This window comes from Atractosteus spatula, unplaced genomic scaffold (genome assembly GCF_055471065.1).
Source record: "Atractosteus spatula isolate fAtrSpa1 unplaced genomic scaffold, fAtrSpa1.hap1 Scaffold_23, whole genome shotgun sequence".
NCBI lineage: Eukaryota > Metazoa > Chordata > Actinopteri > Semionotiformes > Lepisosteidae > Atractosteus > Atractosteus spatula.
Genome location: NW_028296797.1, coordinates 297,506 through 311,450, shown reverse-complemented (window position 1 = coordinate 311,450; position 13,945 = coordinate 297,506). Strand labels below are relative to the sequence as shown.

The following is a 13,945-nucleotide window of genomic DNA, read 5'->3' as shown; positions in this document are numbered from 1 at the left end:
TGTCACGTGATTGTCTCTGAGGATGCGTGAAAATGGCCAAGGAGAGCCCAGAACTGAGCTTGCGCTCCCTTTTTGATCAAGACCCAGATGTGTGCTGATTGGTTGAGAGTTTGGCGGGCATTGGAGACCCACGTGGTATTACCACGCCCTGCCAGTCCCTGATTGGTTGGTCAAGGTGAGATATAAGTCACTTACTCTTGACACTTAGAAATGCAGTCCAGATGTCCATTCGGCACTCCCTAGACAGATAGGCGCCAGTGGATGACCATTGATCATGATAGCCAGGCTTAGCTAATTGCATCCCCGTCTGGGAGCTTGCTTCTTATCAAAAGAAAAACATCTTAAATCAGCTTGCATGAATTCTTTCTCTGTGGCTGCACCACAGAGATGGAGGGTGAGATGGGGCCTCCTTTAGGAGCATACCAACGCTTAATTCTGTCTTATTAACAAGCATTGCCACTACAATAGTTTAAAGAAAAAATACACACCAGTCTTCCATTTCTCCCTAAACATTTTAAGCATGAAAGTTTTATGAAACGGTACCCAAATATGTGAATGCTGTATAGAATGAATTTTAATTTCTAAAAATTATTTAACACGAAAATTAAGCTGTTTACATCTTCCGCCTGAGAACAGTCACCCGTTGCTACCCAACGCAGAAACACAGCCACTAACTAGCAAAGAGAGGACATTAGCTAGCCAATATGATAAAGAAATAAATGATTATTTTCTTTATTTCTTTTGCACATTTATTTGAACATTTCCATCGATTGTACAAGCACTTGGAAACTGTCCAATCCCTAGTTCATCAAGCATTTACCGGTCTGGTGCCGGTCTGTGTCTTCTAGGATATAATGCCAGTGAACTCTTGTTTTTATGTCCACTATAACTACGCTGGGCAAACGTTCCGAGGTCAAATTCTTCCAGCACGGGGGTACCTTTAAAGCGGAGACGACGGCACCGAATTTTTTTGGCGCGCCTTCTCTTTAAAGCCCTGGCCAAATATGAAGACAGTACGTACAGTTATAATTCAAACGGAATTAAAAACTACACATCCCAGTTACCATGGTGGTGCTTGTGATCATTGCGTTTAACCAACGAAACAGGGCGAAAAATCAGTCACATGACTTTGGGGCAGAGTTTCGAAAGCTTAACCTATCAGCAACAAAGCGAAATTTACACGATAGGCTACCTCAAACTGTCAGTTACACGACTGTGTATGTCGCTTAAGCCACTCCTATTTGGCATTTTAGTTATGGAGGCGAGAAGACGCCCCCTCTCTGGGTGTCTGATTTGCCGCCATCTTCAACTGTTCGGTGTCCGAATCGGAGTAGCTACGCGTACGAAATATAGTTAATCCCAACTACAAAACATATATTTTTGTGGTAAGAGGGCGCAAAACATCAGTATTTACTGCTATTAATTACTGTACGATTTATAGTTGAAATCTGAGCCTAGATATAAAGTTAGATATAAAGTTAAAATCTCGACAAAGCAATGTAGGAAATACAGAGAAAATAAATCCTTTCTGACATCTAAAATCAGTTTCGATCAAGGTCTCTAAAACGAACAAGAAAAGGAGGATTTTCGGAGGGCAATTACGCTGTGTTTATATAGAATAACTGATTTATGAGCAATCTAATTTCTTGTTTGTTTAAAACAGTGAAATGTCAGCTGCAAAAGATCGCACCAGAAACAGCACTCTCTCTGCCTGTCATAGACGTTCAGGAAAGGCTGAATGAAGTCATGTCAAGTACAATAATTCGGTGATCAATAATAACAGTTGTAGGACAGTATATAAGGAGGATAAGGATTTTGAAGTTGACTCGAAATCTGATAGGTAACCAGTGCAAGGACTTGAAAACAGGTGTAATGCATCCCTGATAGGATTCTTGCTGTCATATTCTGAACATATTGAAGATTGCTCAGTGTGGATTTAATTTCCCCAGTGAACAGGATGTGCATTTATTAATTCTAGAAAAAAAGCCTTTCTTGATTTCTCTAGTTCCCTTTAAAATAAACTATTATTCCACAATGCAGAGTATTACATGGCCAGTATTTACACATGATATTTGTGATTTAAAGAAATTAACACAAGCAGCTTTTGGAGATTTAAGTGTTGGCTAAGTTATTGCAGGATAAAAGACTAGAGATGTTGGCAAGAAGAAGATAATTTGGGGAAAGCTGAGGAATACACTTATAACAAGAACACTTCCTAATGGGGTTAGGCATACTTTTGATGAAGATGATGAAGTTAACAGACTATATGTTTACATAGATACTGAAATAAGGATTGTATTTTAGATTATGTGTAGTTGCTGGCATTGAACTGTGTGTTGGATGCACATGAATTGAAGGAATGGGCAAACATAGCTGATGCGGATCCACAGAGCCAGCACATTAAGATGTTTATAATTAGAGGCAATTTGTTTAAATAACTAGGTATGGATACTGATGTGCAAGAGAGGTGGAAAGGCTGTTTCCTTAAGCCAGCACTATTAAATATTTTATTCTCAGTGAGATGCTGCCATTTCATCGTGGGTTTCTAACACTGTGTATAGTTCCATCCACACAGTGCCTTTACTTCCATCCATTTCTAATCTCTTTATCCAGTACAGAGGATTTGGAGCCTATCCCAGTAAGCAACGGACCCTGGACATAGCGCCAGTCCATCACAGGACAGACAGACACAAACACACACACACCAGGGCCAGTTTTCCCATAAACCAATTAACTTACCAGTATGTTTCGGAGTGCGAGAGGGAGTCATATCACACATATGGAGAAAAACCATGTAACCCAGAGAGAACATGTAAAACCCCCACACACAGGATTTCAGGAATTGATCCTAGGACCCCAGTACTGCAAGATAGCAATGCTAACCACTTCGCCACCATTATAAATGGATGGGTATCTTAGTTATCTTTCTAGTTCACAGGTTTGCATGCATAATTTAATTTTGAAAGCCACTGAGACATGTCATGGAAATATAACTATCAAGGAAGCCACAAGAGAGAGTTCTCACCTGAGTAAGGTCTTTATTTCAATATTGCAATATTGGGAGCCCTGCTACCACTTCGCAAAGTGCAACCAAAGACTCAATTTGTTACAAGCAGTATAGGGTTTTTATAAGACGTTGCGCTGTAAAAAAGTTCAGCACGTGGTCCCTTCTAAAACTTCCCCTTTCTCTAAGAGAAAACAGATTACATCATAGAGCGAGAGAAGAAAAACTAGATTTGTTATTCAAAGCTTATCAGTTACTTTCAGCTAATTCTAATGACCCAGACAGCATATATTGTTTTGGTACATTGTCTTCTAAACTAACCTAAACAGTGTACTTTGTTGACAAACTGTTTTCTAAAATTCTGCACGTACTGTAGCACAGCAGTTACATCCTTGAAATATATTATCTAAAAGCACCAATATATTTTTTTCAAAGCTCTCTACATTTTTAAGAATCAATTTACTTATTAGATTTCCACTTCAATTCCCTCCTTTTTATTCTTGAAAATGATTAAAAGTTAGATTCTTCATATGGACTCCCAGGAGGCTCCCATACTTCGGATTCTTGCGTTCTTATCAGAACATACTGATGCACAAACATATTCATTACCATATTTCAAAGCATTGGAATAATATATTTCGTACAGCAACACAAAAACAGGAAGACAAGTATCACAGCCCCTATAATCGGTGTTAGTAACTTAAAGAAAAACATTCCCCCTGGCCCAAACCGTGATTTTAACCAGGAGAGAAATGGGTGAGGCTGTAGAATGAGGCATTAAAGCACATACATAACAAGATGCATTACATTTCTTTAACTTTACTGTATGATTTATAAATTTATACCACAAATTACTCCTATCCCCCTCATTATCAGTTTCATTCAGCCAGTTTGTATACAAAGAGGCTTCGCGTTTAGATTCTTCCTCTTTCTGGGTGGTGACAGGCTTCCACATAAAAAGGAAAAAGGCTGGGCACATCAGTCCCAAGCATGTGATCCCCATCTGTGCTTGTGCACTTTGCTCAGTTCGTTTACAGTGGGAAGCATGAATCCAGGGAACCCTTTCCGTGACTTTCACAGCAGTCGCAGTGGTCAGCAGCCTTGGTACGGCCCCCTCCACCTGAGCGAACACCACCTCTTTTTCCTGTCTTTCACCAGAATCCAGTCTCCTTATTCATGCATTAGTTCTTACAGCACAGGTAAATCCCTGTGGGCTGGAGCCCAGCATTTTTCTTAGGGTTTTTTTTTTACAAGATTGGTCAACAGCTGGGTCACCTAAACAGCTGTCTATCACCCTAATAGAGAATGGCCTAAAACTGTGATTATAGCGAGCAGCATACAGTTATTTCCATTCTAATACATCTGAGTTACACTCAGACTAAAAGCAGGGCTATTTACCCATGCCAATAAACCTAAATAATCACCTCTATCAAAGGGGATTACTCCCATGAGCATCTTTTATAGCAATACAATCCCAACATGAGCTCTGATTATTATTTGTGGCTGACTGATAAAGTATTGATTCCATATCCCCATTTTATCAAAGTAAAGCTCCTTACACTTAACAGGTACACTGTCGCCACCCCTCAGGAAGCTCAACAAACACAGAAACAGTGACAATATAATAATTAATGTTCACTCAGTCTCTGGTGCAGTGGTTCGGTGTCGGCGCAATGCGTAGATCCAGCGATCTCATCCTGTCACTCAGATGGCAGAGTCGGTAGTCAGTTGCACTTGATATGGTCCTTCCCAGCAGGGTTGCAACATCAGGCAGGGTATATCTTCCTCACCACACCCACTCGCCAGGTATCAGGTCGTGTCTTCCCTCTACTGGAGGTCTCCAAGTGTCCAGCACCTGTTCACCAGCCCCGTGCACCACTTCAATTAACAACCTACAAAACTACAATAGAGAATTAGCAAATTCAACAATCCATTAGCCAAATTCGTCCCTCCAGGAAGTTTCGTTGATTGGCCTGTGATGATATCAAACAGGCTCTATTACACAGTTCTGTTTGATCCAGCCCGCATCCCATGGCGCTCCTTCAGTCTGATGTCTAGTCGATCTTTTAGAGTTCTGTTCCTTCATTCCACTGTTCCAGCAGACTGAGGGTGATCTCAGTCCATCTCACCCCGAATAATCCAGCCACAGCCTGTCCCTTGATCATAATACAAGCGGTAGGGCAGTGCCCACCGAGGGCTTATCTCTGTTATCAAGTGTTTGGTAGACACAGAGGCAGTGGCAGCAACCCACTGGGAAAACAGATTATAAGAGCCCAGGTTTCTCTTGACAATTGTCAATTTGCCAGTGCATGAAAGGTTCCTCAGGAGCAGGCCTTTTGAGCTGTAGCACCCGCACCTGAACTGTAGCTGAGTTCCTTTGATAAGCATCACATTGAGATACCACATAAGTGGCTACTGCTTCAAACACGGTCCCCACCCAGGTTTGGGTAACCAGCACACCATTTCTCACACCCAGGTGTCCGACAGAGTGCATTTGTCGAGCTACAAAGGGCATTAGGCTGTGAAGGCATGCAGGGCGTCCAGTGTGCTGGCAGCACCACACCCAATCATCATGAAGCACCACACTCTTTTCTAACCATGTCCTTTTCTCTGCTTTAGAGGCCTCAGCCTGAATATCCTGTAGCTGTCCCCTTTTCACCAACAGAGGTCTCACAGGGGTCTCAGACTCCTGCTCTACCAGGACTGCTCACCTGACAGCTGCATCTGCAAAGTTGTTCCCTCGAGTTACTGGAAACATTTCTTTATTATGTGATTTACACTTTACCACAGCTACTTCAATAAGCAGCTGCAAAGCTTATAACAGTTCAGAGACAAACCCAGCATTCTTAACTGGAGTCCCTGCCATGTTGGGGAAATCCCTATTCCTTCACTGCCATCCAAAATTGTGGCATCCACCAAATGTATATATACAGTCTATATAAATTGCTACAATTTTCCATTTAGCATATTTACAAGTTTCAATTAAATATTTTCATTCGGTCTGCTAGTTCTACACCAGATTATTCACAGTTTATACAGCCAGGCAGGTAGCCTGCACAACACATAAACACGGCCCCTTGGCCACCGCATCAAGGGGTCCTGAATAATAATAACCCACCAGACGATGCCTATCTCCATGCTCCTGCACCAGCACAGCAGCTCACAACCCATTTCTTTCACTTACATACAGATTACATACAGATGATCCGTCTGAGGGAATCCAGTCCAGGGCCAGTGCCTGCAAGAAAGCTTGTCTCAAAACATCAAAACCGGTTTCTGCTGCAGGGGTCAAGGCAATTTTGTCTTTAGACTGCACTACCCCCCTTAAACCAATACGTCACTAGACAAGCTCGTTCTGAGAAGGCATTCACCCTGGCTTTATCATGTAGTTGGTTTTATACTCCTTTTTTTTCAAGATCCAGTACTTGGAGTAGCCCGGCCTTATGGATTCCCTCATTAGGTAAAACAATCACAATATCACATAACTCTATTAAGTTAGTTTACATAAATGCTATTTCATGCAGTAATTCCTTATAAAATGCTGCAGTCTGGGCCTAAAATAGGTCTGGGGTGTCCCCCACCCACATCAGTAGTTGAAACTGTACATCTTTACCCAAGCAGACTGTGACAGCTTATATTTGCTTTAAACACAACCCTTGCACCCCTTCTCCTGTAGCCTCCTGTTACCCGTTAGAAAACTTTATATCACATTTTTATGCTGTTTTAGTCTAAAAGTAGGACAGCTGTGCTCCTGTGTCCCCCAGTTACTGCACACTGTAAGATTATTTCACTTTTATTTCAATCCTGAGATAAATTTAGGAAGGCTACAGAGGGGTTTACTAGATTAAAACTTTTAGTTCACGCACGGCTCTCGTTTCAGCTTCTGACATGTTCTTTAATTGTGAATTCAAGCCTCTTTCTTCCAATTTCTCCAAAAAACACCTTTTTTTTAGTAACTGCACACCAGCTTATTAGTAGTTTTGTCTTTGGGGTTTTATATCTCGGTATAACATGAAAGTCGCACAATAATTTCGACAAACTGGCGGCTCCCTTTTCTCCTCCTTGGGAGTCTTTTTACCTCCCATTTGCAGCGCTCGCACTTCTGCATGCATGCTTCGCGAGTTATTAAATCAAATCTCTCTCCGCTGTCCGTAATATCAGGAAAGCATAGTTGTACATTCTTGGCAACATCAGGTTTAACACACTCAAGTAAATTTGTTTTATTACTGTGGAAGTATCTTCATTCACTTCCTTTTCATCGGCTAACCCCGAGTATACTATCCATAAAGCTATAAACCTTTCTGTAAAATCTGAAAACATCCTCACTTCCTTCTGCTGACATGCTGTTACTTTTCTCTAATCAGTTTTCGGTGGGTAATGCTCTTTCAAAAATCTCCACACTGATTCCCACCCTTCTCCCAGATTCTCTCTCAAGGCGTTCTATTTCTTCTTTTGCTTTTTCTTTTTCTGCATATATAACTTCCTTTCGTTCAGCCATTGCTTTTAGCTTTTCCATCAGGGATTTTTGCGTCTCATCTATGATATTCTGTTGAATTCTCAAATATTCCTCTAACTATTGTTTATTTTTATCCAAATGTTCATACACTTTTCTACATTCCTGTTCAGCCTAAATTCCGTCTGACAGTCAATATTTCTTTTAAGTTTCACTTTGGATTAATCAAACTTTTTTTCTTCACACCAAACCATTTTCACGTCTCCCACGCGCCCCGCGGAATCCCCCAGTCGAGACAAACTGACGAACTATCACAATTCGGGAACACGGACCAGGTTCCAAATCCTGGCTTTAAATACACAGTTGAATCGAGTTACCATTTTCGGCTCTTCTGCGAGTACAGTTCTAGTTACTACCTTCAGCCGTACTGCAGTCGTGTACCAGGATGCAACACCTGGATTTTTTCGCACGGGCAGGGCGAGACGCTACTCCTTCAGCAATCCCTCTTTTTCTACCCCACCTTCACAAAACAGGCATCTAAAACACATACACCATTAACTCATTTTTTCTGTTGTACTTGCTTCAGCTTCAGGAAAACCCTGAACCCACCACAGCAACATGGAGAGGACAAGGGACTTTTTAGAAAAGAGGAGTCCTTACCTCTTTTTAGAAGCGTCCGCCTATCTTTTCCTCTCCATGTCCGTGTGGTTTAATTTAGATGGATACTTCTTCATCATTTGGGTCATGTATCCGCCAATCTGCCTCCTCCTTTTTAGAGGACGTTGTAAACCTTTAGGAACAATATGATCTAGCAACAAGGTTATGTCACTGTAATTAGGCTTAAGACAATCGAGAACAAGGCTTGCCTTTCTTCTAAATTCTTTACGGTCATCAGGCAATTTAGGAAAAGACTTAACTAATGCAAATAATTCACTAGGAGACCAATGTCAATGTACATATGCTGGAGTTCCTTCTGGACCTGGAAAAGTGCACATAGGCATTTCACAAACAAGTGAAAAGGCTTTGGCTCCGGACCGCTTTCTAATTTCGGTGGAGACTTTTTCTTTTTAGTACGCATGGCCATGACTTTAGCTGCAGCTTGCTGTTCTTTACTTTCAAGACTAGTCTTTTTTGAAGCTTCCCATTATTTCTGTGATTCCTCTTTCCATTCCATAAGTTTTCCAATTCAATTTCTTTCCATTCTTCTCCTTCTCTTCTAAGTTTCCCCTTCTTCAGGAAACTTCTTTTTCCTAATTCAACTTTCCTCTGTCGATTCTGATTCACTTACAAAGATAGTTATAGTTATAGTTATATACTTCATAGTTATGGGCCCCTAATTATCATATATAAATTGTGTGCAAGTTCCCTTACAGCTATTACCCTAGCTTTACAGTTCATGAACATAATTTTTTTTTTTACTCTAACCCAGGCTATAATTGTTTCTCTGAATTTGTCGTACATGTACTTTTGCTGGACTGCTCGGTCCCATTTTCGTCTCTGAATTTTAATTTCCCATTTTTACCGATCGGTGCCTTAGAACCTTATCACATTAACTACTCCGCAGAGCAAAAACCACACGTCTGTGTTAAGATAAGTTCTTTATATGAGTCCTGGACTCATCAAACCCGCGTGAGAACACCCCTGTGGCTCGCTTCTCAAACTATTAATTTTAAAGGATCACTTACTGACGTCAGACAACTGCCAATTCTCCAGACGCGTCTCTGGAAGGATAAACAGTTTATCCTCCGAGGTTCGTCCAATTTGCTAAAATTGTCCGGGTCCGGATGGAGTTTCAGCAGCCGTTCGCGCTCAGGTTTGTGATCCCGGACGAGCCCCCAAATTGTCATGGAAATATAACTATCAAGGAAGCCACAAGAGAGAGTTCTCACCTGAGTAAGGTCTTTATTTCAATATTGCAATATTGGGAGCCCTGCTGCCACTTCGCAAAGTGCAACCAGAGACTCAATTTGTTACAAGCAGAACAGGGTTTTTATAAGACGTTGCGCTGTAAAAAAGTTCAGCACTTGGTCCCTTCTAAAACTTCCCCTTTCTCTAAGAGAAAACAGATTACATCATAGAGCGAGAGAAGAAAAACTAGATTTGTTATTCAAAGCTTATCAGTTACTTTCAGCTAATTCTAATGACCCAGACAGCATATATTGTTTTGGTACATTGTCTTCTAAACTAACCTAAACAGTGTACTTTGTTGACAAACTGATTTCTAAAATTCTGCACGTACTGTAGCACAGCAGTTATATCCTTGAAATATATTATCTAAAAGCACCAATATATTTTTTTCAAAGCTCTCTACATTTTTAAGAATCAATTTACTTATTAGATTTCCACTTCAGACATCAGGTACTACTGTTGTATTTATGAAAAAGAAACAAAACAAAAAACATACTAACAACTGTGCCATCCTACTCCTTAGTTAATACATTTTATTATTCATAAACAGTTAACATTGTTAGCAAAATATTTTGAATTATATTTAACCCTATTTTTTCTTTAGTTTTGTATTTAACTTTAATTTAATATTATTGATTGCTAATAGTTTATGCTAACACCTAACTTTCTTAATTAGATGTATTTAAAACAGTGAACTAAGTGTAACATACTATTCAGAAATACAATCGAAAATAGTTTTGTGGTGTTTGTATGGATGAAACGTTTCTAAAATGTATAACGTAACAAAATTAAAGACGATTAAAATCTGTAATCTTTCCACTTGTAATGTCATTAGACAGAACAACACGTTTCTGGTTTGTTTTAATTAGTATTAGTTAGTAGTTAGTAGTTTTAATTTAATTAGTATTGCAATTCGCACTGATTCCCTTGCGAAGATATGGACTTAAGAATATTCGTGCCTGGTCAAAAAATGGCATTAAGCACTTAAAATTAATATGGTTAATAATAGTAAACTGTAACATGCTGTAACAAGATCGGTTAAACAGCGAAGAAAATGCTTTCAGAGAAAATGTTTCAGGTGTGAAGAACATAGATCTCCAATGCAATTTCAACCAAACCTGTTCGCACACACCCTGCCCCCACTACCATTAGAATATACACAAAGCACTGAAATCTTTCGAGCTAATGATCAGGTGACCCGAGAGAGAGCGAGAGAAACACCAAGGGGTGCGGAACCAGGGAACTATTTACATGGAAAACGGGCGATCTCCCCAGACTGTCCGCCCGTTTCACTGTTACCTGGATACCTCTTTATTTAGAACTCACAAACACTGATTTTTAGTTTCGAAGGATTCAAGTAGGGTTTTAGATGAAAAGCAGCGACCTTAATCAAGCCCAAATCATAATTGAACCCATTCAGAGCCTACATTACATTTTAGCGTTTCATTCTGAGCAGAAGACCCTCACACCTGAAGAAGGCTTGCGTTTTCTCTCTTCTCTTTTAAGCATGTGTACAATGTGTAATACAATTACAATGTGTAATTACAATGCTGTAATACAATTTGAATCGTATGAGGGTGGGGGGGAGGTGTCTTTCGCTGGAAATCTCGCCTGCTTCTACTTTACAAGTACAACCCCCTCTCTGCCGGAGTGCTGGCTGTGACGAATTAAACCGGTTTCACAGGTTTCAATCACAGACCATGTGACATGGGAGTCAGGAAACTAACACACAGCGCCACCAGATTTGATAACACTATAAAAACGCTATAAAATAATGTGACTAGGCACATAACAAGTTTACAGCACAGTACAATAATAAATGCTGACCATGACTTTAGAAGCATAAATTGCCTTACACTCAATTTAAACACAAGCTGTCTTTAGCCCTCTAAGCTGGTTCATACAGAAATGTAGAGATCCAGGCTCAGAACACGCAGCTTCATTAGCGAATACATATGCAGGACAACTAGAGAAGACGTTTTACAGAGGATGGATTTTTAGAAACATCCCATCAGTGACATCACTGAAGTCAACTCCTAGGTACTGTAACTGTCGTGTGGATAGTTTCACAAGAATCAGACAAAGGTTTAAGCATCGCTTGTTCTAGATAAAACTGCAAAAAAAACAACAACAACCCATAATGTACTTCTTTGCAGCTCTGTTTGCCCAAATCATATATTCACAACGTGAAATCTAGAAAATAATATTACGTAACCAAAATCCGCAATATGAAAACAGAACCTGTGTAATTGTTGATGGATGATGTACTCGTAACATTTTTTCAAGACGAACTACAACATTTAAAAAATGACTTGTATGTACTTGATATCTCTAATCAATCCACGGGTCCCAGCACAAAACGAAACTAAAACGCATACCGTTTCGCGCTTCTTATTAGTTGCTCAAAAGTAATTTGACCGTATGAAATGCATAATATAAACCTAGAAACATATACGTGAGCAGTACTTAAGCACTGTAGTATCGGTGTTAAGACATACCTCTCAAATACTGTAAATCAAGTTAAAAATATCTCAAGACCGATTCTGGTCATAATGAAACCATGTTTCGTGTATGTTTTCTTTAAAGTACCGAGACCAGCCATATACTGTATGTTTATGTTCCAAAATTAATATCGTTTATGGCCTTCACACGCGTTGCAGTATGCTCCTATTCTTTTTATCCTCAGCTACTAAGATTTCCCTTCAGTGGTAAAATTAGATATGAATATTCAATACTTAAACGGGCACAGTTAAGACATTAAATATACATATACATACTGTATACAGTACAGTTTTCATACGGTAATATGTTTATGTTCCTAAATCAATCTCTTTTATGAGCATGTGAAAGGCATGGTGAATCGATTCTCAAAAATTACTGTACTTTGCATGATTGGAAACAAATGCGTGATTGCGAAATGCTGTGGTGTTACTTTTACAAAGACGGTCAATGAAAAAAAGAATGTTGACCAGGGCAATACTTTGAGTTTACACTTACAGCTTGTCCAAGGTCATTCATTATTAATACTATTAGTAATATCTTCGTTAAAGACTTTGATGGCCACAGCTCAAACATGAGAGGTTGAGCTTTATTAGCTCCACCTTGCGGAAATTCCGGATACTATTATTTTGCTTGTCGTATTATAGGAGAATTTACGGTAACTCGCGGTATTTACCGGTAGCTTGCGGTAGACTGCGTACAGCGTACCGCAAAATAATGCAGTATCACCCGCGCATTTTGAATGGCTGCATCTGTAGGCTGCCAAAAGTCTCCGAAACCAAATTTTGATAGCAGAAAATTCTCACTCGTCCAGAAGTTCCCTTGGGACCCAACATCCAGCACAGAGTGGTAAAAAAGCGTCTTTTTTGTAGACCCTTGCGGCGTGCATTGGTGGTTCAGTGGTAGAATTCTCGTCTGCCACGCGGGAGGCCCGGGTTCGATTCCCGGCCAATGCAGTGACTTTTGCAGCGAGCAGCTCCATCACTTGCATCCCCTTTCAACTCGCAACTGAAAACCCACTGAAGCTTAGAAGCTGTGAGCCAGGTCAGTACCCGGATGAGGGTGACCTACAGGGAAAAGCAAAGCTCACAGCTGGAAGCGGTGTTAATGGAGCCAGCGGTGGGGCGCTCACCCTGAGGTCTATGCGGGTCCCAATGCCCCAGTATAGTGACGGAGACGCTGTGTGGTAAAAAGGCGCCGTCTTTTGGATGAGATGTAAAACCGAGGTCATAGCTCTCTGTGGTCATTAAAAGTGACCACCAAAACCTTTGACAAAAGCTCTTGGTAATTGATGGTCTTCAATAATGCTTCTCCTTTAGGTACATTTGAAATCAGCTGAAAAATGCTGTGAAATGGGGGGGCACTTCAGGCCAGTGTAGGATTTGGGTTACAAGAACCATTAAACAGCACGAGAAAGCCCGTACACTGAATCGCAGGGCTTTCTATTCAAAAAAGGACAAAAGAAACTTCCCTGAATTCCATTTTTTGCAGCACAGAGAGGACAATCGGCATGAGGCCTGTGAGCTCAGTTGGTTAGAGCGTGGTGCAAATAACACCAAGGTCGCGGGTTCAATCCCCGTTCGGGCCAGGCGGTCTCTTCCTGTCTTGCCAAAACCCGTTGCTTTCTTGCTGTGGTGAGATTGGTGGTAATGCAAAGACGCCACATACTGCCGACAGACGAGAGTGCTGTGGGAGAAGAGAGAAGTGATTGAAGAGTGTCCTAGGTGGAGCCAAGATGAAGTGTCACAATTGCCCAGGGGAGGATTTCAAATGTTTAAGATGGTCAAAATAACCGGAAGTGATCCCCCAGTCCGGCGCAGTCTGATGTACTTCTGTCATATAAAGTGAAACTAGATGTCGAACTGGAGCCTCACCATTTGCATAAGTGAGGCTCCAGTTATACATCTAGTTTCACTTTAAATGACAAAACTGAAGAGACTTAAAAGAGCTGGAGAGGATTTCTTACAACTTTTGAGCCAGCACAGTTTTCGAAAACGTTTTCTTCACGCTGCACTATACAACACAGACAGCCAAGAGTCTCCAAAACAAAACGAATTGACAGATAGGAGAAAAGTCCCACT

General features: G+C 40.6%; 1 non-coding gene across 1 annotated transcript; it reads left to right on the top strand.

Annotated features, from left to right (window-relative positions):
• The first annotated feature begins 12,749 nt into the window (after positions 1–12,749).
• Positions 12,750–12,820, top strand: trnag-gcc (transfer RNA glycine (anticodon GCC)). Its single transcript has one exon. It is a non-coding gene; the product is annotated as a tRNA-Gly (tRNA).
• Positions 12,821–13,945: the final 1,125 nt, after the last annotated feature.